We start from the raw sequence: 24,565 nt of genomic DNA, 5'->3' as shown, positions 1-24,565 counted from the left end.
GTCATCAATTCCTAACCCTATTTATCAACTCACTTTTCTATAAATTCATTTTAATACATTATTAATGATATTCAAATCAATTCTGAACGAACTATCATTTCAGAGAAAAACCTAAAGTAAATATATGTAAATGAGCCTTACATGAGTCCTGTGTCCTCCATGCTTCAGAGATCAGTCCAGCGTTCCTTGACTCTCAGCGCCCAGCCTCGCCCTCAAATAAATAAGATACACCCTCATCTCCACCCCTTCTCTTCTAAGTCTCGCAGCTACTCTTGGAGCACCTGATAAGGGAGGTAATTATCAGTGATTTGGCTTCTATCTTTTACAGGCAGCTTTGAATGTTCCGTGCCTCATTGCTCAGCCTGCAGTGGATCGCGACCCTGCGTGCATAGGTTGTTATGTCTGCCTTTCACGTCTACCTCCTGCATCAGCGTCGAGTGTGATATCGCGCTTCAGAGGTCAGGGGTAGTGTTCTCATTCCTGGTACGTCTGACATGTACTATACATTGCTGAGAAGGAAATAATCACCTCAGCAGAACTGTCTAGTGTCACATATCGCTCTGCTGTGTCGGATGAGGAGCATGCCTGCTGTGATTAACCCCTGCATTCCTCCTCCTGCACAGCAGTGCCATGTGGGAGCATGCCTGCTGTGACGTCTTTCACCTTTTAGGGCACATTCCAAAACCCATTTCAGGCCTCTCCTTTTACTCAATGAACTGTGCTTGCTCCTGCTTTTTTATCTAATGTATACCATCAGAGCCAGACTGTGATAACAAAACAGCCCTAGCACACCATAAAGGTATAATAGATGCAGTGTCTACAGGTATATAGTATATACTTCAGAGTATTTATATGTGAGGTATAGGGAATATTATATGCAATGTGTACAGGTATATATATTATATACAGTAGTGTGTTGATATGTGATGTACGAGGTATTATATATGCAGTGCGTACAGTTATATAGTATACTGCAGTGTATTGGATCTGTATAGATTGGAGGCTTTGGCAGAGAAGTGGCAGATGAGGTTTAACACTAACACATGTAAGATAAGGAATTTTATAATGGGTTGCATCAAAAGGGGCATAGATGCCCATGGTGAGAGCATAGTCCTACCACTTTACAAATCACTAGTCGGAATATTGTGTACAGTTCTGGGCTTCTGTGAACAAGGCAGACATAGCAGAGCTGGAGAGGGTTCAGAGGAGGGCAACTAAAGTCATAACTGGAATGGGGCAACTACAGTACCCTGAAAGATTATCACAATTAGGGTTATTCACTTTAGAAAAAAGACGACTGAGGGGAGATCTAATTACTATGTATAAATCTATCAGGGGTCAGTACAGAGATCACTCCCATCATCTGCAAAAAAATAAACTCGATTGCCCATCAAAATGCTATGCTTTGATCTCATAACTGCTACTTGGCGCATGTGTACCACCCTTTTATGCTACATGCTGACTAAGGCATTAGTGTACATTTTGAACAAAAGGCATAAGCCCACTCACCACGCCAAGTTGGCACCTACTCTAAATTTGGCCCGTCATCTATTTATCCCCAGGACTGTGACTGTGACGAGAGGATATCCTCTGCGTCTGGAGGAATGAAGGTTTTTACACAAACAGAAGAGGATTCTTTACGGTAAGAGCAGTGAGACTATGGAACTCTCTGCCTGAGGAGGTGGTGATGGGGAGTACAATAAAGGAATTCAAGAGGGGCCTGGATGTATTTCTGGAGTGTAATAATATTACAGGCTATAGCTACTAGAGAGGGTCGTTGATCCAGGGAGTTATTCTGATTGCCTGATTGGAGTCAGGAAGGAATTCTTTATTCCCCTAAAATGAGGAAAATTGGCTTCTACCTCACAGTTTTTTTTGCCTTCCTCTGGATCAACTTGCAGTCCGAATTAGATGTACAGAGTTTTTTTTTTTTAGGCTTATAAACTGTTACTATGTTACAAACAATTTAACTATGTATTGACCTGTAAGGTACGGGGTATAATAATATATGCAGTGTGTAAAGGTATATACAGCAGTGTACTGATACAGTATGTGAGGTATGAGGTTTAATAGATGCAGTGTCAGTGCTCCAGACTAAAAAATTACCTAGGAGCCATTAGCTCCTAAACAGAAAAATGTAGGAGCCAAATTACACGCGCTTCGAGTTTAAAGCTTGGTCCTCGCTCATGTGAAAGGAACCGAAAAGGGAATATATAGTGAAAGGAAGGTAACACATTGTTTGTTTCCTTATGTGTCCTCCCGCACTGTGTCTGTTTGTCTGTGTATACAGTACCTCCTTCCTATATTGTCCTTTTTTCAGCCCTTTTGTGTTCCCTTCGGTGCTTTAGTACTTTATGGTCCCTGCTTCACAGCAGCCTGCTGCCTGATCTTCGGTGAGGGCCTGTCTCCTGTGATCCTGCCTCCGTGTTGTCTGCACTGAAGGTAGAAATCTTTAGAGCAGCATAGTCTCTGCAAGAAGGAGGCAAGGAAGTGTGCCGTGAAGGGAGGAAGCCATAATATCAGCTCCTGGTAATGTATCAGTTACGGTATGCAGTCAGTTAGGCTACCCATTTTACTATGTGGATGCCGAAGTGTTTAGGAAGGCAGAGTTTAGGACTTCTGTACAGTGGCGTGACTAGTGTGAATCAATATTTATGAGTATAGATGGGTATGACAGGCACACTCTCATATGTTACTGCATGGAATAAATACAGAGACAGTGATGGGGTTTAAAATTGTGTGTTTATTTATATCTAAATATTAAGTTATTTTATATAAAAAACTGTTTTTATAAAAGCAATTTTTGGCAAATTTGTTGTTGGGGATGGGAAGTCTTCTTACTTAAGTGGCTGTTCAGTTGGGATATGTAAAAATGTGGTGTTTATTTGTGTTTATTTGTTGTAAAGGTTGCGGTATGTGAACTTCAGTGAGGATATGTGCTTATGTGCTTATAAACACAAAAAAAAAGGGGGTTAGGCTTCCAATGTTTCCTCAGGATATTTGTCCTGGTAGAGGAATTCGTATGGCAGTCTTGTGGTAATCATAAAAAGTCATAAAAGTGGTTCCATGTGTTGGAAAAACTTGCAATGTGAAAATAAAAATACAATAAAAATATAAAAATAAAATTGGGAGTGATATATACTTTCCCTTTGAGTCGGTTAAAAAATGTGAGGTAGATTGTACTTTACCAATTTGCTATGTTTTGTTCCGATTGTCCGGTCGCTTTCTTTACCCTGCAAGGACCTACGAGGCGTCCCACGTGGTCCTTTGTGGGTGTGTTGTGGCGTCTCACGTGACAGGGCGGGGTAACACATCACTCCTGGCGATGGTTGCGATAGGTCCCTAAGTTTCAGGAGGGATTTCGCTTTTGGAGTGTAGAATCGCAGTTGGTTATCCACTTTCTGGTTCTTTCTCATTGGTTTTATGGTTTTCGAAAGATAATTCGAACGATTTCCCCAAAAAAATGATATAGAAATTATATAAGAAAAAAGTGGAAATAGGAATAAATGTATATGACCCTCGAGTTCCTTTACCAGACGCGTTTCGGAGCTTGTTAATCTGCTCCTTCCTCAGTGGCTTGTAATGATGTACTGGAACTTGTGAGGGTATTTCAAGCAGTTTTCCTGAAAGTGGGCGTTGCAATTGTCTGATTGGGTGATCTCGAAGATCCGGATGGGATTTTTTCGAATTTGGTATTCGTTTGTGTTGTTGGATAAATCGCAGTGATAATCGCATGAATGGGGGTGTTTGGAAGTGTTGTTCTATTCCAGAACATTTAGGGTTGATCTCTTCGAAAGTAGTATTGTATTTGCCTTGATGTCTCGATTTAGTTTACTTTGAGTCATGGGTCTTTAGAATCTTTGGATTGAGATTATTTAGTCATTTGTTCAATATTTTTTTGTGTGTGCGATTTTTTTTTGTGTGAATTGGCTATCTTATAAGAGACGTGAATTGGTTTATAGTGCGTTTTTGGGGGGGTTTGTGTGTATTGGTTTCTTGATCTTTCTTGTTTTGTATTTGGTGGGGTATGTGGTACTTGAATGTTGATCATAAGACGCATATGTGTTTTTACTGCGTTTTGTTTGCGTTTTTTTATATTTTTAGTTCTTTTCTATTGGATATGTGTTGTGTATGGTTTGGTGTGTTTATTTGTGTTTTTTCGTGTTTTTTCATATTTAAGATGTAAATATATCCTCTTGTGGTGATTTTTTGCTATTTTTCTTGGTTGTTGTTGATGAGATGTGTAGTGGCTGACTGTTAGTCATAAAAACGCACATGCGTTTTATTTGCGTTTTGTTAGCGTTTTTAGTTTTTCTTGTGTTTTTATGTTTGTGTTACTTTTGAGGTTATTTTTGTCTTTATGTGTTTGAAATGTTTTTGTTGTCTTGTAGTGGCTTCATGTGGTCTGTGTTCTAATATGTAGGATTTGTCTGTAGTGTTGGTAGGTGGGAGGGGAGAGGTAGCCCCCCGGGGAGAGGAGACAGAGATGCCGAACCTATATTTCCTATCCCTAAGGAATCCAAAAATTTCTAATTCTGCATTGAGAGCTGCTGGTGATATGGTGTTGAATTTGAATATTCGTTTCGATTCAGCCCTAGACTATGTCTATTTTCTCTGAATATTTTTTATCTATAAATTTTTGTTTCATGTGTGTTGTCTCTTCCTCCAATTTTTCATTATCAGTACAATTGCGTTTAAGACGTCTAAATTGGCTTGTGGGGATATTGGTTAACCATCTTGGGAGATGGCAGCTGGAAAAAAGGATGTGACTATTTATTATGTACTGCTTGTGAGTTTAGTGTCATTAATTTGGATCAAAAGGTCGAGAAATTCTATTTGTTTTGGTGGTTTTGTTTGAGAATTTTAGGTTTAGGTTATTTGTATTTATGTTTTCTAGAAAGGATTGTAGTGTGGTATCTGTGTCTTGCCAGATGAATATGATGTCATCTATGTACCGTTTCCAGAGCACCAGACTGCCCCCCATGAGTGGTTGCACAACATCATCTTGCCATTGGGACATGAAGATGTTGGCGTAGCTAGGGGCAAATCTGGTGCCCATGGGGTACCTCTTGTTTGTAAGTAATAGTCTGATTCGTATACAAAATAATTGTGTGTAAGTATGTAGCGAACTCCAGTGAATGATTAAATCAATTTGTTCCTCTTTTAGTTGTTTGGTGTTTGTTAGGTGTTTTTTGAGTGATTAGATGCCTTGTTCATGGTCTATAATGGTGTAAAATGAATTTACATCTAATGTGCCTAAGGTCCAATTTGGTTGATAGTCCAGTGTTTCAAGTATGGTAATAATTTCGGTGGTGTCTTTTATGTAAGAGGGGATGATTTTAACGAATGGTTGTAATATTTTGTCAATGTATTGTGATAAATTTGATGTTATTGAACCTATTCCTGAAATTATTGGTCTTCCTGGTGGTGTGGTTGGATTCTTGTGGATTTTTGGTATGCAGTCAAAAGCTGGTAATCTTTTTTGAGTTGTTGTTATGAATTTATATTCTCTTTCTAATACGATTCCTTTTTCTTGTCCTGTGTTGTAAAGGTGTATTAGTTTTTTGTTGAATTCTTCTGTTGGGGTTGGATTCTAGTTTTCTATATGTTTCTTTATCAGATAGTTGGTGTCCAAATTCATGGTTATACATGTTGGAGTCTAGTATGACTATGGCTCCTCCTTTATCAGCTGGTCTTATTGTAATTTCTTCCATTTCCTGTAGTTGTTTCATGGCTTCTTTCTCTTTTTTTGTTAAATTGTTAGTAGTTGGGTGTTTCTTTAGTTTTCTAATGTCTACTTCTACCATTTTATTTCCTGTCTATAGTGTTCTCTTGAGTTTGGACTTCGATTGGATTTTTTAGGAAATATTTTTTCAGGCATATATATATATATATGACCTGGATAAATGAGAACCTTCACAGACATTTTTCAGGCATAGTTTTCTAATGTATTTTTCTAGGGCTATGTAAGTGGCAAATTTGTTTAGGTTCGTTGTGGGTGCAAATTTTAGACCTTTGTTTAATACCTTTTTTTGATCTGTTGATAAGGAGATTTGGCTTAGGTTGATGGTTATGTGTTCCTGTTCTATCTTTTGTATTATCTGGTTATGTGATTTTCTTCTACCTCCTCTTCATATCTTTCTCTTCTTTGGTGGGGTTATGGTTTGGATGGATTCCAAGTTTGTTGTGGTGGGTAATTTGTTCGGTGGTGCCTCTCGTACGTGTGTTTTTGTTGTGGGTATCTTGGTGGGCAATCTCTTGTTTGTTCCACATGTGTGTTGTTGTGTCTTTGTCTCAGATTGTATTCATGGGTGGGTATGTAATCTTGGTTGTGTCTGTTCCCCAAAGGTTTTGGGGGTGTTTTTTTGTGTCTCATTCTGTGGTGTGGGGGAGTTTGGTCTAAAAAATGAGGGGATGCTAATGTTTCATATCGGTTCATAGTTGTGATGTTATATTGTGCGGGTGAGTTGTCTGGGTTTTGATTGTTATACTTTTCTCTATCTTTTTTGTTTTTTTGTTCCCTTTCTTTTTCTTTATTGAGGTTTCTTCCTTCTTGCCGGGGGTTTTCTGTTGTGTTATCTCTCCATTCTGATTGATGTGGCGTGTGTATATTTTGTTTGTTATATTTTAGTTTTTTGGGGTTTTTTTGTAAATGATTTCCCGTTCTTTACAGATTCTGTCTTGCCATTTCATATATTCGTCATCTTTTGGGGCTTTATCTAGTGTTTCTTTTGATTTTTCAATTTGGGTAATAATCTCTTCTAACATTTGTGTGCGTCTTTTGATTATAAGCTGTATTAATGTGCATGATTGGGTCTTTAAATCAATATTTATGCCTGACTCTATGTTTGAATTGCAAATCTTTAATTTTGTTGGTTATTTTATTTTAAGTTGTAGGTTCAAAACCAGACATTAGGATTTTTGGGGGGTAAGTAAGATTTTAATAGTGCACCATGATTATCTCTTGAAGAGTGTGGCTGATGAAGATAGATATGGGTTCAATGTTTTTATGGAATTACTCGAGGTAAGATTGATGATTTCAAACGAATCGTTAATTCAGTTCTTTTTGTTAAACTTTTTTTTTAAATCTTGATTGTCAGAGGATTTGTACCTCTTACACCAGCTGACCTGTTGTATGTGTGTTTGGCTGCAGAAAGGCATCTGTGTTGGTCCCATGTTCTACCGTGCCTGCATAGCACAGAGAAATGAAATGGAATCTGCCAGCTACAAAACATTCACAAAACTAGAGTAAGCAGTGTGTAAGCGACGCCGAGTCCGGTTATTTAATTTTTTCCTTCATATTCACTTGCATTCCAACACTGTGCTCCCACAAACCTGCAGTAAAATCCATTGTGAATATTCCTCTTTGAGTCGCCTCTATTATGTGCATAAGCTCCGGAGTCCTCTCAATGCATTTTACTCCTGATTTGTCAAAGAACAGTGTTGGAATACTAGTGAGTATGAAGTTAAAGGGTCTTGAGTCTCATACAGAATCATTACATTTTAAAAACTTTCATAACAGTGATCCATCCTTGCTAAAGTTCGTGGCATTCGAGTGGGTAAAAAAACACCATGGCGAGGCGGCTATCATATCGCCAAAATGTCACGTACTGAATCAAGGAGGATCTTTGAATTTAATACCATCATGCCTTTTGGTTTAAATGCCGAATTTGAACTGTTTGGCTTTTTATAAAAATAGTGGGGTATGTCGGGTGGCAATGGGGCATCGAGTGTCTGGCTATTTATCAGCACCTCGATCCCCCCTTCCTGTCCGACTATTGCCCACTATCTTTCACTAATACCATACTGTTTACGAACACTCAGGTGGGTAATTATAGTTATTCTATATATTCCCATCCATCTCATACGTATCATCGTCTCCTATAGGGATCCCAAATTCTTTTTTCCCCTCTCTCCCACTTATATCTATGTATATCCATCTACATACATAGGTCACATTCACATTTACTTTATTTATCCTATGAATCGCTCATGGATAACATTAGAATCACATAAATGTGGTATCCTTGCCTTTTGTACAGAATGAGACCACTTGCAGATCAGATAAACAATTTAGTTATCTAAATTGCTGTTGACCACCGAGGAAGGGGCAAGTTCAGACCCCGAAATGCATTTGGTTTTAGGCAGCATTTAATGGATCCCACATACTATTTGTGGCTACGAGTACTACAAATACCAGCTTCACGTTATTTCCAGTTCAACGGGCGCGCGCCTAACTAGTGAAACCATCTCAGCCAATCCAGCCTCCTGAGCGCTCCCCTCCGATCACGTGGACATCCTTCGATCACATGACCAGGGATCACGTGGAACAAGATAGAAGGTCCTTGATACACTTGGTGTCCAACCGCACGCAGACCGGATCATCCAAGTGAACCACAATTGGATCAAACGCTTTCTGGAGGGGTAAAGTACTCATGGCACAAAGTATCTAATATATATATACACTCACGCTCATGTCCTCTTTCAGTACCGTATGCCTACTATAGCATATGCCCCCCAAGCGGAGCAACTGTATTTAGGAAGTAGGCTGCATTAACCCTTTCCATATCATCAGCTATCTCATTGTTGTTTTATTTGGATATCCAAACCATCTGGAGTTCTTACAGATCACGGCATTGTGGACCTATATAGATTAATTTGTCCCAAACAAGAGCCATTGAGCTCCAACGATCGGGTTCCTATATACATTATATACCATCAGGACCATCCAGTGACATTTTAATTTTATTTTATATTTTATTTTTATTTTTGTTTCATTGGCGCCATCCAGTGTGATGTTTTTTAATACTGAATTGTTTAATACTAAATTGTCTATATAATGATTTTAGTTACCCTTTGAGGTGGATTCCTCCACTACTATCCTCAATAAATATTTGTTATATACTGTTCAGAAGACTTGTCCATCTAGTACCAGGTAGTTGAGTGCCCCCTATCTCTTGCCACAGAAGATGGGATAGTTTCATTTTGGATACCTTAAAGAAAAATAAGAAGATTCAAAGGAAAAGACCTTCGGAATCAACTTCAGTGGAAACTCAATCAAGTGGAGTAATACGCCAGGATCATACTTATTCGGTTTTGGAAACCTTGGATTCCGGCAACCAGTGTTCAATTGCAACTCAGACTGATTTCACCTTGCTAAACTCTACAATTTATTTTATACCGGATACCGAACAACTTGTTGATTTGTGTGTAGCTTGCCCCGAATTGGTTTAATCGGATTCAACAATCAAATTAGCAATTTTATGGCCACCAACATCTGTACCAGCACTCTAATCAATCCTACCAACGAATTTTCATCTCCAAAAAAGAAACATGCCAATTTGCAGATGTTCCAGGTAAGAGAAGAAGCAGAATGGGATGACAATATTATGGATGACATCAGAATTCTTTCACCGATTGAAGAACAGTGCAATGAAACACTGGACTTTACTACAGAGTCTGTCATAGCGAATGAAGACAAAAGTCACGACAGCGATCTGGATTACATTCCACCGTTCAAGGGTATCAGAGTCCATCAGAAGAAGATCAAGTTAATGAGAAGAAGTTGATCATATTTGAGTCCTGTCTAGACCATTTACTAAACATGGTAATATGTCAGTATTCTACAGAATGCAATTACACGGTAAAGTCCTTTTAAAAAATATACACTGGATTCTCTTGTCGGATAACAGGTAAGTGTTATCAAGGTCATAAATTCTTTATAATGGAGACACAACCTAGGGTAGGCAGCTTTTATTCTGGAAACTGATTATTGGCCGCATCTATCCTTTTCAGCAGTCTTAACTTTCAAAAAGTAAATGAATTATTTAGCATTCTTGGCCTTGTAACATTTTCGGAAAAACTTTTTATCGTTATCAAAGCATTTTTATTTTCCCTGCAATAGATCTCGCCTGGGAGGAGGAAAAAAATTAAACACATGTTCAGCTACAGAGCGAGCCACTTTGTATTGCAGGTGATAGGCAATGTGATAGTCCCGGTCAAAGTGCCAAATACTGCATCTACACAGTGATCGATACTTTAACAGAGAAAGTCATAGACTAGTAAATTGTACAACGATCCCAATGCTCATCGTCTGTTGCTATGGAGAAGTTTGGATTTGAAATTGTAATGGATAGAATGATCTCAAGTGGTTTTAATATAGTCATTTTTTGTCATGGTCTTACCTCCTTGCTGTTCTCCTTCGTTTGACATGTGCTGGCGGCCATCTTGGTTTCTGGGTTTCTTGTAGCCTCCCACCCTGCGGCTCCTCCTTCCCACTGGGAGGAGCTGGATGCCTAGCTCATATATATAGGAGGTCTGTGGCTTCAGTTCCCTGCTTGGTCCTCCTGTGCTCACATGCTTCTAAGACTGCTGCTGCTTCTGGTTCCTGATCCTGGCTTCGTCTGACTACCCTGCTGATTCCTGATCCTGGCTTCGTCTGACTACCCTGTTGGTTCCTGATCCTGGCTTCATCTGACTACCCTTCTGGTTCCTGATCTCTGGTTTCGCAAGACCCTGCTTCGGTTTAGCCATCCGTTTGGACTTTTGCCTTACAGCTTTATTTTCAATAAAGCCTTCTTATTTCCACTCATCTCTTGTTGTACGTCTGGTTCATGGTTCCATGACATTTTTGCATCGGATCAGCATGTTGGGATTAGGAAAAAAATGCGCACAGATTATTCTAACATTAAACATCAATTTGATGTGTGGCATTATGCAAAGTCAATTAAAAAGAAATTGACAAAATCAAGTCGCAACAAGTTTGGAAAGGAAATTATACCGTGGATTGAAAAAATAGATAGACATTTTTGGTGGGGCATCCACCAAAAGTTCGAAACCTGAAAGAACGATGGCTTTCTCTGTTGAAGCATATCTGTAATGAGCACACGTGGGAAGGTGAGTTTTATACCCAATGTGGGCATGATCCTATTTGCCAGGAAAATGATGAGGAAAAGGTATTCTGGCTCAACAAAGAAACAGCCCCCTTCTTGAGCATAGAAAAAATTGTAAGTAATCCACAGCTAATTTCTGATCTTTCCCACTTAGAAAACAATTGCCATACTGGTTCTCTTGAAAATTTTCACAGTATGGCTTTGAAATACCGTACCAAAAGAATTCATTTTGGGATAGATGCAATGGAGGCAAGGACCAAGCTTGCTGTCCTTTCCCACAATCATAACGTGGGAAGACAGTTGGCCACAGTTAAATGTCCGAAAAAAACACTGAACCCAAAGGAACATTTCAAACAAAATTGGTAGTCCCTAAAGGTAAAAATCGGTGATAGTTAAAAACATTTATGAGAAAGCAAATGTCCAATATCTAGAAAAGGTGGCTGTTTCAGTGTTGAAAGTTGCCAAGGGAGAATTATCGCATAATTGGTCTTCCAGAACTCCTTCATTACCACCAAACATTGCCAATTTGGAAAGACCCAATAAAGAAGAGATTAAAAAGCAACAATACACAAGATACCGGGAAATCACACGTTATAAAAATTAATTTTTGCCTAAATTAAATTACTAGATTTTATTTTGGCATAATTAAGCTCTGAAGAATCAGAACATTTCTAGAATTGAAAATTCCCTATGGCAAAAACGACTTTTTCCCCATCAAGTGTTATAAATATTTGTACCTTTTTAATACACCACGCCAACCGGTTTTATCATCCAATGTTTTCCATTATTTTTGTAATCAGTTAAGTTTTTCTACAAAATTTAAATATGGTTCTTGAGATTAGTTGCATATATTTACATTGGACTAATTTTGAATGTCAAAAATATAAAAAAATTTATAAAAATGGATGATTAAATTCACATGGCTGGCTTAAAAATGAAAAGGGTTATCCTAGACTATAAAATGCCCGCCTCCCCCACGCCGGGCCCCTAAGACTGAATATACTTAGCTGGCTCCTTGCGCCACTCCTGTTCCCCACACTGCCACTTCTCAAAATGCGTGGATGAAATAATCCAGTGTTGGGGGCAGTAAATGGCAGACGGGGACGAGCCTCCCTAGCGCCACCTGCGATGCTAATGAGGCTTGTCCCTGCCTGCCATTGGCTATTCCCCATGACACTGAATGTTTTCATCCGCACACAGGGAGAAGTGGTGGGCGGAACAGGAGTGGCGCGGGTAGCCAGGTAAGTATATTCAGTTTGAGGAGCCCGGTGTGGGGGAGGCGGGCATTTCATAGTCTTGGATAACCCCTTTAAGTGTTATTGGTTTTGAGGTCTATTATTATACTGTTATTTGAAAATTTTCATCACATTTTATGCTTATATGAAAGATCTCAAATTTAAATTTTTTTCTACATGGATTCAATGGTTCATCCCCTACAATTTAATTATTAGGTAAGTACTGGCAATGGATTTTTGTACTTATAAAATCTTGTGTAGATAGTTGCATGACATTTGTGTGTGCTACAACAATGCTTTCACTCCTCCAAACACAGACTTATCATAGGCAAACACAGCAACATACTTTGACATACATTTCATCATTGCTTTCAGCTGGATTTGGCCACAAGACACATGAAGCCATTTTTTAAATAAGATAAGGATGCAGCACTTCTGTCACTGTTGCTTGATCAAAAATATGATATTTGTGGTAACATGGCAGACCGCCAAGAACTGTCTCCCACCATTGCATTTAATAGCCAAAACTGTTATGTAGTCTGCTTATAACTGATTTAATTGTTAATTTATATATTTTTTCTCTTTACAGGTTTTCTGGAAGATTTTGTTGGATGTAATTATTTGTTAAATTTACACAAAAATTACAATATAAAAATTAATGAAAATCAAAATACATTTGGAAAATTAATAATTTCAAATTAAACCATTCATTACTTCTAAATAACTAAATCAACAATTTACAATCCTTTCGTCCGGTTTCCATGTATATTAGAATATTCTGTAAAATTTTCAATTGGTTCTAAAATATAGGCAAAATTGTATATCCATAAAAAATAAAATATTTTAGACCCAATTGGCACTGACCCATAAGACGAAAAAATGTTTTATAGGAGGCCAATTAGAAATAAATTATATATTAGACCGTGTAGCAGAACATTTAAATGAAAAATTAGACCGCAGATCAAAGCCCTATCAAAACATGATTATTACTGAGACACAGAATTAAATCTCCAATCACACCACAATAATAATAATAACTCAATAAGACCTTAGATCAGACTCTCCGAACTGACATTGACACTAACCACAATGTGTATGGCCCCCAATAAAACCTCAGATCAGAGCCTTCACCGCGTCCGGGGCCTCCGTAACTAATGTACGCTTACATAAAGCAAGTACTCATTAGTATTCACAAAATAAATCTTAGTGACAATTTTTACCCGATTTCTGGTAAAAAAATAAAAATAAAAAAATGGAATAATAGTAAGTGCACTAAGATCCTTGGGTGCCGCTCTACGTAGCCTGCAACTTAGTTCTTATTTTTTTGACCCATGAAAGATCCTCTTTAAAAAATAAATACCTATTTTAAATCAATTATATTAAAAATCACATTTTTATAGAAAATTGTTATTAGTGCTAATGATTGTGACCGACTCCTTTACTTTCCTCATGTAAATCTACCCTATTTAACTGTTTTAGTAAATTAAATATTGTTAACATTACATGAGCTATTAAATTTAATATTGATATGAATGAATGTAATATATAAAAAGTAGATTATAATTAACATCGTTTAGCTTTTCAATATATATATTTTTTTTATTGATAAGGGTTTGTAAACTGACATTATTTATTTGATTAATTTTTTTGTAGTTATTTGTGCCCAAAAAAATGAAAAAAAACTTATAAATGATTACTCTTTTTGTCTTTGCATTGATTTACGAGACAGCAACGTGTTTTCTTCAAACTATTTTTTGTTTTTTAAGTATATGCAGTTTTTACAGCAAAAAATAACTGGATTTAATGGGCCATATTGAAGTAAAAACATATAAAAAAATAACAGTTACATAATTTACATTTGTGCAGAAATGGATATGAAGACCTTGATTTTTAAACTGTCAAAAATAGATGGTGTACAGCAAAAGTGATGCAAAGTCAGGTTATTACATTAATTACTTTTTAACGCTTATGTGGAATCTGACTGTGTGCCCCCACAAACTACCAGTCACATGCAGCAAGAAGACTCATTTGCTCATGCACAAAATGTATAGGCTCATATAGGTGTCTTTTACTCGCGGTGTATGTAACCTCATCATCAGAACATATGTGAATTTAAAGGCCATCTGCCTTCAGATCTGTACCTATGACACTGGCTGACCCGTTACATGTGCAATCGGCAGCTGAAAGCATCTGTGTTGGTCCCATGTTCTCATCTGCCCACATTGCTGAGAAAACTGATGATTTAATATATTTAAATCAGGCTCTCAGTGCAACATGGGTGTTGTCATTACTCAAAGAGGCTCCGCTCTCTCTAATTTTTCCACTTTGAGTAATAGGTCCTTGGGGGATGTTTTTTTTCTTGTCTGGCGCTTTCAAAGTGCAGAGAGCATGGGAGTTGCTGAGAAAGCAAAGATTCTTGGTGTAACGGCAAAGCCAAAGTTGGTCCCATGGGCTCATTTGCAAAGATTACAACATCTTTTTTTTCTTAGCAATGCAGCAAAATATGAACATGTGAATAACCCAGATGCCTTCAGCTGCCAAGTGCACATTTAACAGGTCAGACAGTTTCTGCTGACGGGTGCCCTTTAAACAAAGGGTCAAAATTCTATCTGTATGTGCTGCGTCCTATGCTATTTGACTGGGATAGGCAGTGTAATTTTGATGACAAACAACCTAGCATTGTCAATGAAAGTACAGAAGGAGCAGTAGTTACAGATTGAGTTGAGTCTATCGGTGCATGTAATTAAGGATATAAAGAAATGCAACTTTAACTGCTATTCTCCGATCTAACGTGTCGGCTAGTGTCATTAGTGCAAAGTTTTCTAATACGTAATCTGTAAGAACGAAGATGTTATGTCCGCCTAAATGATCATGTTAAAGGTAATATGTAAGCTCTGAAACACCCTGCAAACTATAGTAAGGAGCATATATGTAAGTGACGTCAGGTCCGGTTAAGTAATTTCTTTCGTCACACTCACTTGCGTTCTGACTATGTCCTTGGCAAACCAGCGGTAAAATGCACTGAGGACTCCGGTGGTAAAAATTACATACTCAGCATGTAGATTTTGTATTATATCTTTATACTGAATAACGGATTGTAGAACACATGGCTTTTACGCCAGTTTTCATTAAACTTCAATAACAAAACAAAAAACACTGTTCAATAGAACGAGGAAGTATTAAACTTTTTTACTCAAAGGCCATAAATTCGTCAAGAGAGTCGCTGGATGAGATATAACCCATGTATTCGCTATCCGAATCTGGAAGTGCTTCTCTGACTTTCTTGACAGCGCATGAGGGAATAGGACGACCGTTCCCAAGGCCAAGGTAGCCATGAAACTAGGCGGTAAATGCGCGATATGCTGTTTTCCTCAGAAGCCTGGATTTTAAGCATTGATAAATTAGAAAGGAAAATTATGGTTAGCTATGGTTCTTTTTTATTCCATACAAAGCATCCAGGGTGGTCCCATGTTCTTAGATGTGCAAAAGAGTCTCTATTGTCCGCAATGATGATGCTGATTCACCTAGAGCTGGTGTAGGCAACCTCCGGCTCCCAGCTGTTGTGAAACTACAACTCCCAGTATGCATACTTGCTCTGCTCTTCTAAGAACTCTCATAGAAATGAATGGAGCATGCTGGGAATTGTAGTTTCACAACAGCTGGGAGACGGAGGTTGCCTACCCCTGATGGATCAATGTCTTCTGCACGTTAACTGGTCCAGTTTAGATCATGCCCTCTATGCCTGTGCCGGTCAAATTGCATGAGTTGCTGAACTTTCAAATGGAGGTACTTCTCTAATTACAACCTCAATGCATCCACTGCACTTTGATTCCCTCACGCAGCCTTTTAAGATTTTCTTTTTTCTTCATCGTGTCCTTAAAGGGTATCTAACAGCAGTTTTGTCCCTATGACAACGGCTGACCTGTTACTTGTGCACTTGGGCAGCTGAAGGCATCTGTGTTGCTCCCACGTTCATATGTGCCTGCATTTCTTAGCAACAACTGTTTTAATATGTGCAAGTGTGTCTCTAGGACAATTGGGGGGGCATTGCCGTTACACAAAGGTTCATCTCTCTCTACAACTGCCATGCCCTCTGCACTTTGATTGACAGGACCAGGCAGTGAAAACATCATTAACCTCGTCCTGTCAATCAAAGTGCTGAGGGCATGGCAGTTGTAGAGAGAGGGGAACCTTTTTGTGTAAGGCCCCATGCACACGGCCGTTGTTCACAGCCGTGTGCGGGCCGTGGAACCGCGGCCTGGATCCCTCCTGAGAGCAGGAGCGCACGGCGTCACTGGTTGCTATGACGCCGTGCGCCCCCTGCTGCCGGCACAGTACAGTAATACACTGGTATAGATCGTACCAGTGTATTACTGTACTGTGCCGGCAGCAGGGAGCGCACGGCGTCATAGCAACCAGTGACGCCGTGCGCTCCTGCTCTCAGGAGGGATCCAGGCCGCGGTTCCACGGCCCGCACACGGCTGTGAACAACGGCCGTGTGCATGGGGCCTAAGGGCAATGCCCCCCCATTTCTCCTAGAGGCTCATTTTTATATATTAAAACATAATTTTTCTCATCAATGCAGGAACATTAACATAGGACCAACAGGTCTTCTGCTGCCAAGTTCACATGTAACAGGTCATCCAGTTTTAGTGGTACAAATCTCCCGACAGAGGTTGCAGGATAATAAAATATGGATTATAGCCTCTATTTTTTTTGTTGATGCCCATGTTTTACCGAGACCCTTTAGTGAATGGTGTAAAAAAAAAAAAAATTCAAAGTAATGCTAGCACATTAAGAATATGGGACCGACACAGAGGACTTCATCTGCAAAAACACACATAGTCTTTTCAGCAGTTTCATTGGAAGTAATTTTTGGAGGATACCATTTATGCACATGAGTTCTTGAGTCTGCTATATGCATTTTAACTCTTGTTTTATAGTAGAACAGTTTCGGAATTAAAGTGATTAGGAATATTAAAAGTACTGAACTGTACTCAAGAACAAATTACACTGTGCTTCACTTTGAATAGTTTGCAGATTGTTTCTGACATGACCGATTACATGTCAATTCACATGTCATCAGCTTTATGCGCAACCTTACAAAAATATAATAAAGCATTGACAGACACTCTTAAAGGAAACCTTTCATGAATTTTCTGCTGAACTTAATGAGGACAGATGCACTGATTGCAGCAGTATGTCATTAATGAGCCAAAAGCAAGTCATTCCCGAGAACCAGCATCATAATCGTTGCAGCCGAGGCCTTGAGAAGAGTCTGATGACTGGCAGTTCTCTTTTAGGGAGAAAAGTAAGGAGAAGACTGTCAATCATCAGAAAATGGGTGGGGTGAGTTGAAGCTGAATAACTTTGACTCTTTTCAAGGTCTGTGCTGCAATGATTATGATACTGTTTCTTGGATGACCACTTACTTGTAACTCTTAAGTGACACACCGCTAAAATCATCATGTCTGTCCCTACTTTATGCTGCTCTGAGTTAGGGCAGCATAAAGTTGATGACAGGTTCCCTTTAAGCAGGCCCACAAAATATACAGTTTATTATGACATCATGGAATAGCTACTTCATTAGTGACAACACAGGCCCAGGACAGTACAACTACATTGCTGGCACTTACTGTACCTAAATCTGCCCGGCCTCTGCCATCAGCTTTTTGCCATTCGGCCCGCCTCATGGAACGGGAAACTTTCTCCCATGCCACCTCCTTCCGAACTCGGTCCTGGTAGGCATGTATCTGGCTGTCCCATAATTCGGGCTTCTCCTGGACCAGTGTAATTAATTTTTCTACGTTCCAGCGAGGCATATTTGCAGGAACAATGAAAATCCACTGACTGCCAAACCAAACACCACACTTTGCCCTCAGGTGCCTAGCAATCAGCTATCTGCATAACCTGTGACCTTCAACTTCCTTCCTGTATATAATTTTATTTTTTAAATTTGCCACAAGGTCTGGGTTGCCAGGAAAATGAATGGAAAAAATCGGACGCGGATGACATATGGTTGTGCATCCTCACTTTTTGCGGACCCATTGACTTGAATGGGTCCACAAACCGTTTTTCACGGACAAGAATAGGACAGGTTATATTTTATTGACGGACTGGAACCACGGACACGGATAACAAACTGTGGACTATCAGCATTTCACACGGCTCCATAGAAATGAATGGGTCCGCATCAGAAACGCTAAAATCGGCAGAACGGACGCGGAAACAACATGCGGTCGTGTGCATGAGTGGCCTAGGTTTACGGTGTATGAATATTCCCACCTTCAGGGTCTATACATACTGGCAGGAGTCAGGGCTAGGTTTAGGGTTTCCTTAGGTGGTTACCATTTCCCTTTCCCTAGCCTTGAGGCCTAGTTCCTGGTCATTTTCCTTTTGTTGCCATTCTGGTGTTCCTCCCCTTCCCCTACACTGTGCCTCTGACACCATGCTTCTGTCGTAGCGGACATCTCTCATCCCATTATCCCTTTATTTTTAACTTTACCTAACTCCCACACTGCTCTTTGCCAGATATTCACCCCAAATGTAACCCAGAGGGAAATTATCAAAAACTGAGAATATTATTGGAAGAAGGGAAAAATCTAAAAATCTGAAAAAGAATCAGAATTTCCATGTAAAAAAAAAAATGTCAAGATCTTAAAAATGTAATACTTGCCTACAAATATCTAGTGGACCCTTTGCCAGACCTATACTATCTGGGATTATCATAATCCCTTGACTGCTTTGGGCCAGTATCTGGATTTCCTCCTGCAGAATTATGTGAAAAAATGCCCTCTTATTTGAGATTAGACTGTTGTCTTAAACTGTCTGAAAGAGATACAATCGACTCCACTTTACATTGTTCAGTAGATGCAACATCCTTGCATATGAGTAGCCAACACTGGAAGGAGGTAGATTCAGTGAAATAATAGATGGATAGGGACAACAAGTTATGTAGTGAACAAAATGATTTCTGAAGGGAGAGGGAAGTATTATTTACAGACAACTGAAACTGCACTGATAGAGAAATTGACCCCGAGTTACGCAAAATTATTTATGGTGCTATGGGAGCAACAACACATCTGTGAAACACACCAGTGACCTTATTATATGCGAAGGTTAATAGGAGGCTCTGGCACAATAGTGGAAGAAATTCAACAATAATTATTGGAATACAAAATTGACATAACAAGTTGAAAATAAGATGCACCAAAGCATGTTTCAAGAAAACTGATTGTAACAACGTCATTGAAAAGTTGCAATTTTTCCCAATTGATTAAAAACATACCAAAAAAATAGAATTATGTGCGCATAATATATAATAGAATTGTACAAAAATGAAATAATCCTTAGAATTCATTTAAAAAAACACTAGAAAAAGTAAGAGGAATAGACAGAATTAAGCAGTGGGAAAGTTTTCCAAATTTTTGGAGTACTGATTGTAATTTTTATTTTTCTATATTAGCATGTGAATGCAGCTACAATATATAGGGCGGTCAAGACAGGAAATGAAAGACAAGAATAAATGAGCATATTAGAAACATTGGAAATAGTTTAATGTCTTAGCATATCTAACCTTTTTTTTGCAAACATTTTTGAAAAACCCAATTAGTTTGAAAGAAATAGGGACTTGACAGGTTTTATTTGAAGTGTGCAATTTTTATGTTGTTTTATTTATGTAACAGATTTTTTACCTGGAACTAGGAAATGATGTTGAAAATGTATAAAAGTCAGGAATGGAATGCGGAGCGGTAGTCCATGAGGAAGCTGGGAGGTGAAAGAAGATTCCCTCTTAAATTCAGATAAAGACTTGTCTCAGGCGTATTATAACTTGTGAATATTAAAAGCAGTGTGGATTTGTCCTCACCGGGTCCTGTGCAATCTTCTTTGTGTCCTTTCTCCTACTGTTCACTGCAGTTAGCTGGCTAATGTAATTTTGAAACAGAGGGCCTTCTGAACTAAACACGGTTCCACTGATGTAAGAAGATCTATGGAGGACACTGTGATGTGTGGACGTTTGTCCTAGCAAGATTCCTGTACAGCAGCAGATGAATTTGGGTGCGCTCCTGAGCAAACTCTTGAACAGATAAAGGAGTACAACCTGTAAATGGCTGTATCAAACAGCATTTGCACCCCAATAACAAGAATGGTTTGCTGGAATTACAGAGCTGTATAATGGCAATTTGGATCCACAGTCAGTGCAGCAAGGTGTAAAAGGATTGTTCCTATTACCCAGGCTGTAACCTCCCCTACTGAAACCCGTTCTGCTTCAATACTGTGGAATGATTCCTCCCTATTATTTCCCTTAACTTCTATACAGCAAAAGAAACGTTTTAAAGTCTTTTCTACCACTGTCCCTGCACTAAGTACACTGGAAAATGGCTGAATCCAAGATGGCTGAGGCTATTTATAGGGCTGTGAAATGTCGCCAGCGGCCTTGCTGTGATGTCATTATCATGCTGCCAGCTCTTCTTCGATCAGTAGGCCGCCAGTACTATCTGCTGTCAGGTCATTTGACACCCAGCGGCTGGATAGAAGTCACAACAGACTTAGGCCTGATGCACACGACCGCAGTTTTTTTCCGCATCCGTTCTGCATATTTTGCGATTCTGATGCGATCCATTCATTTCTATGGAGCAGTTGAAAATGCAGATAGTCAACCGTGTGTTTTCTGCGTCCGTTGTTCCATTGCGCAAAAAAATAAAGTATGTCCTATTCTTGTCCACAATAAACGGTCCACGGGCCCATTTAAGTCAATGGGTCCGCCAAAAATGCAGATCCCAAACGGAAGCCATCAGTATGTCATCCGCATTTTTTGCGGATCCGTTGCCGGGAAATCTGTGTGAAAGGCCTCTGACCTTTAAGCAAAAAGCTGTACAGGAAGTTGAAACTGAGTGCAAGTAGGGGCAGGCGGCGCGTTTCCTTTTCAGCACCGCCGGCAACCTGCGCAAGGAGAGAGGCAAGGAACGTAGCCTGCGTCCTCATCCCCATGGCAGTAGACGAGCAGCAGAGGAGCCGACCGCCGATAATGATGATCAGTGCTCTGCCAAGTTGGGCTGCTGTGAGTCACTTGATGCTGGCCACGTCATGTTACTCACCAGCCAGTACTATTTAAACAGGCAGCCTGCTGACCACAGGTTGCCTGTGATTAAGGTCTTTATACGCTCCTGTATTCCTGGCATTGTGTTCCTGAATCCTGACCTCGGCTCTGCTCGTTTGACCTCGCTTCATGCTCATCCCCTGTTGCTTGCCGTGATCTCCTGCTACTGTCTTCCGGCTTGTGTTTGGACTCGCTCATGTTGCTCCCTTGTACTGATTTGACTTCCTGGTATTTGACTTCGGCTAGTTTGACTTGCTTTGTGTTCTATTTGTCCTGTCTCTTGACCGGATTTAAAAAGATGGGTCCTGGAACAAAGTGGCTCAACGCATGAAGCCTTCAGAATGGGACAGAGCAGACAGCAGAGGTCGTACTGATTTAGGTTAGTGCAAGCTATGTCGTTTTGTGTCCTGGCCCTTGTGTCCTGCCCCTGTGCTGTCCCTAAATATTTTTATAGTAGTCCCATGATGTCATATTCATGTACCTTTTGTGGACAGGCTAATTCTCGTTTGGCCTGCGCATGCTTGTCATTCATTTTGTGTGAAAATTTGCGAAGACCACCATGTTTAATGCATGTCCCGACCTTTGCTCCAGCATACAGTAGTAATATCTACACAGCGTGGGCCATTTACAGTTTAGGACACATGTGGCCCCGTTATAATTGATATGGCGACATCTGTCCCCTTCTCATAAATATTTTTGGTAAGGCCTATCCAAAATATTCACCTACTTCATCGAATTCTCTCACATTAGTATCCAGTGCTCAACATCAGTACCACAACGTACTGTCCGATATGGCCCTGGTGTGTATTTGCTGGAGTGTTTGATGCTGATGTACGTTTGCAAACGCTGCTCATACCCAGACCTGCCACACCATGTTGGACAGGACATTGTTCTGCTGCTGTGGATTTCTGGCTGGTCAGGTGATTAAGCGGCGAGCAGAGTAATCCCTGCTAGACGATGTTGAAACGCATTAGATGTGTATACAGAGCTAACTTAGACTGGGACATGCTTCTGTGGTTTAGTTCTTATGGCTGGGCCATGGACATCTGTGACTGTTCTGTAGGATTCCGGCTGTTAGTGAGCAATGCCCTACTGTACCATGTGCTGTGCATTCTCCCCTTTTAGCATGGTTTGCAAGCAATTTTTCGTAGTTTCATTATTTGATGTTACTTGTAATGTTTAATTGTCTTTTTAGAGAAATTATATATTTTTTTTCAAATGTTTCCACAGTGAAACGAATGGAACAGATGGAACAGTTGTCGGGATCAGTTCCGTCAGGAATAGGCTTAGATAGGGCGCAGTGGTGATGGGGCTTAAAAAAAAAGGCTGCATCTGTACACACAACAGTTACAATTCCTTCAACCAGTCATGGATTTGAGGCCGTAAGTTTTTGTGCCCAAAGAAATCATGTTTTTACCTGTGCAATCCACAAAGTAACAGTCGGCACTCCGTTCACTGCTGTTGCGCGGTGCACGTGTCTAGGGTTGGCGTCCCGTCAATGTATAAAGGAAAAAGACTGGCACTCGCGGAAGTAGATGTGATGCTTATTTTTATTGCCACATGGAGAAAGCAAATGTGACGCGTTTCGACTCAATCGAGTCTGTCAAAAACTTGATTGTGTAGTCGAAACGCGTCACATTTGCTTCCTCCATTTGGCAATAAAAATAAGCCTCACATCTACTTTTGTGAGTGCCTGTTTTTACCTGTATGTCAGTGGCCACTATGTGAATATTGCAGACCATTCTTCATGGTTTGGTCTGCAATATATGATGGCGGTGGCCTATCCATCAGATTATCTTGGTTAGGGAGCATGCACAGTTTGGGTGTGTGGTGACTTCTACTTGATGCTTGCCAGTTCTACATCAACATTGCATAGCATAACATCTGCAATTACACATAAGGCCATTCATTCACTTGTATGTGAGGTTTCCTTCCTAGGCCTTTCTATTGTATTTAACCTGAATGCAAGTAATTTTTTAGCAGAATTAGAAATCACATCTGCTTGCCTCACCAATGTTGACGTTAAGCAGGGAAGCCTTAAATACAACACATTGGTTGCATGAGACGAGCCTTTTGTGGCCACAATTTCATAATCATGGGTAACAATTTTTGTAACTCCAGAACGTGTTTATGCGCAGAATCTGAATAACACATTTAAGTGTCATTTTAGTAATTTGGCACTTTATACTGTGGAAGTGGCCATGTGCTTGATGTGTCTAACCTTGCCTTTAAACATGCTATTTTTTATTGTTGCATGTGTTGCACTTTTTGGTTTGGGCTCTATTTAAAGTTAGCTTCCAACCTGCCTGTGCCAAAATCACGAAAATCACTGTTGAAAAAGTATGCTAAGCAATGCAAATCTCCCTCTCCCTTTATAGACAGACAGAACTTGGTTAGATCTTTAATGTGTCTACATGTTTTAGAGTCGGACAGCTCTAAACACCCAGCAACTTACAAAATGTTCTGTTGCTATTTGAACACTGTCCAAAAGAACAGTCCAGAAATTGTTTGATTAGGTAATGTGGCCACAAATGTTTAGGGTGAACATTACGATTTTTAACCCTTGTTGGATCTGTGCTGGCTCACCTTATTGTGGACATGCAGCACTATGTTTGCCATAATTGCATTGTATTTAGAATTTCATGTTTGTCTAATGTACTGTATATTTCCATCTGATTTGCCCTACAGTACTGTGGACAGTCTGGAGGAACCTGATCCAGAGGAATCCCAGTTATTAGATGTGGGAGGTACTGGGACTCCAGCCGTGTTCTCCCCAGTGTCCACTCCCACGCAGACCCCGGCTGAAGATCCCAAACCCCAGGCAAGGGAAACTTCAAGGCCAGCGGAAGATAGCCCGGAACCACCACACCAGCCAGATAAGGCGAAGGAGGGGTGGCACTCAGTCTTCTTCTGGGCTAGGTACTTGGGACTTGATAGATGCTCAAGTCATTGACTACCTAGCCGGGAAGAGGGCTGAAGGGCAGGAGACAATGATGAGGGGACTGGCTCCATTTTTGCGTCAAGTCCCCCCAGAGAGGCAGAGCACATGTATGTCTTTAATGACCCTTGTCTTGAAGATGTATGCCTCCCTGTAACAAGGGAACATACATTCTCTAATCGACCAAGTGCGGCGCCAGGTGATCTTTCCCTAAACTACAAAGAGCAGCAGCTACCCACCTCAGCAGCCCCCAGCCAAAGGTCAATCTGTACAGCCACACTATTTTCCCCTGGCCTAAGAGCCAAACCCCCCCTTTGGCCTTGAAAATTATCCGTCCCCTTATACATCAGTGGCCCCGGATCCGGGAAATGTTCGGCCTGGACCCTGATATGGACCAACA

The 24,565-nt window shown here is 40.0% G+C and overlaps 1 long non-coding RNA gene across 1 annotated transcript; it reads left to right on the top strand.

Annotated features, from left to right (window-relative positions):
- The first annotated feature begins 1,581 nt into the window (after positions 1–1,581).
- Positions 1,582–24,565, top strand: LOC122936321. The gene is made up of 3 exons (XR_006388912.1): positions 1,582–1,642; positions 22,458–22,609; positions 23,916–24,565. It is a non-coding gene; the product is annotated as an uncharacterized LOC122936321 (long non-coding RNA).

The sequence above is a fragment of the Bufo gargarizans genome, chromosome 4 (assembly GCF_014858855.1).
Source record: "Bufo gargarizans isolate SCDJY-AF-19 chromosome 4, ASM1485885v1, whole genome shotgun sequence".
Taxonomy (NCBI): Eukaryota; Metazoa; Chordata; class Amphibia; order Anura; family Bufonidae; genus Bufo; species Bufo gargarizans.
This window is presented reverse-complemented; position numbering and strand designations above follow the sequence as displayed.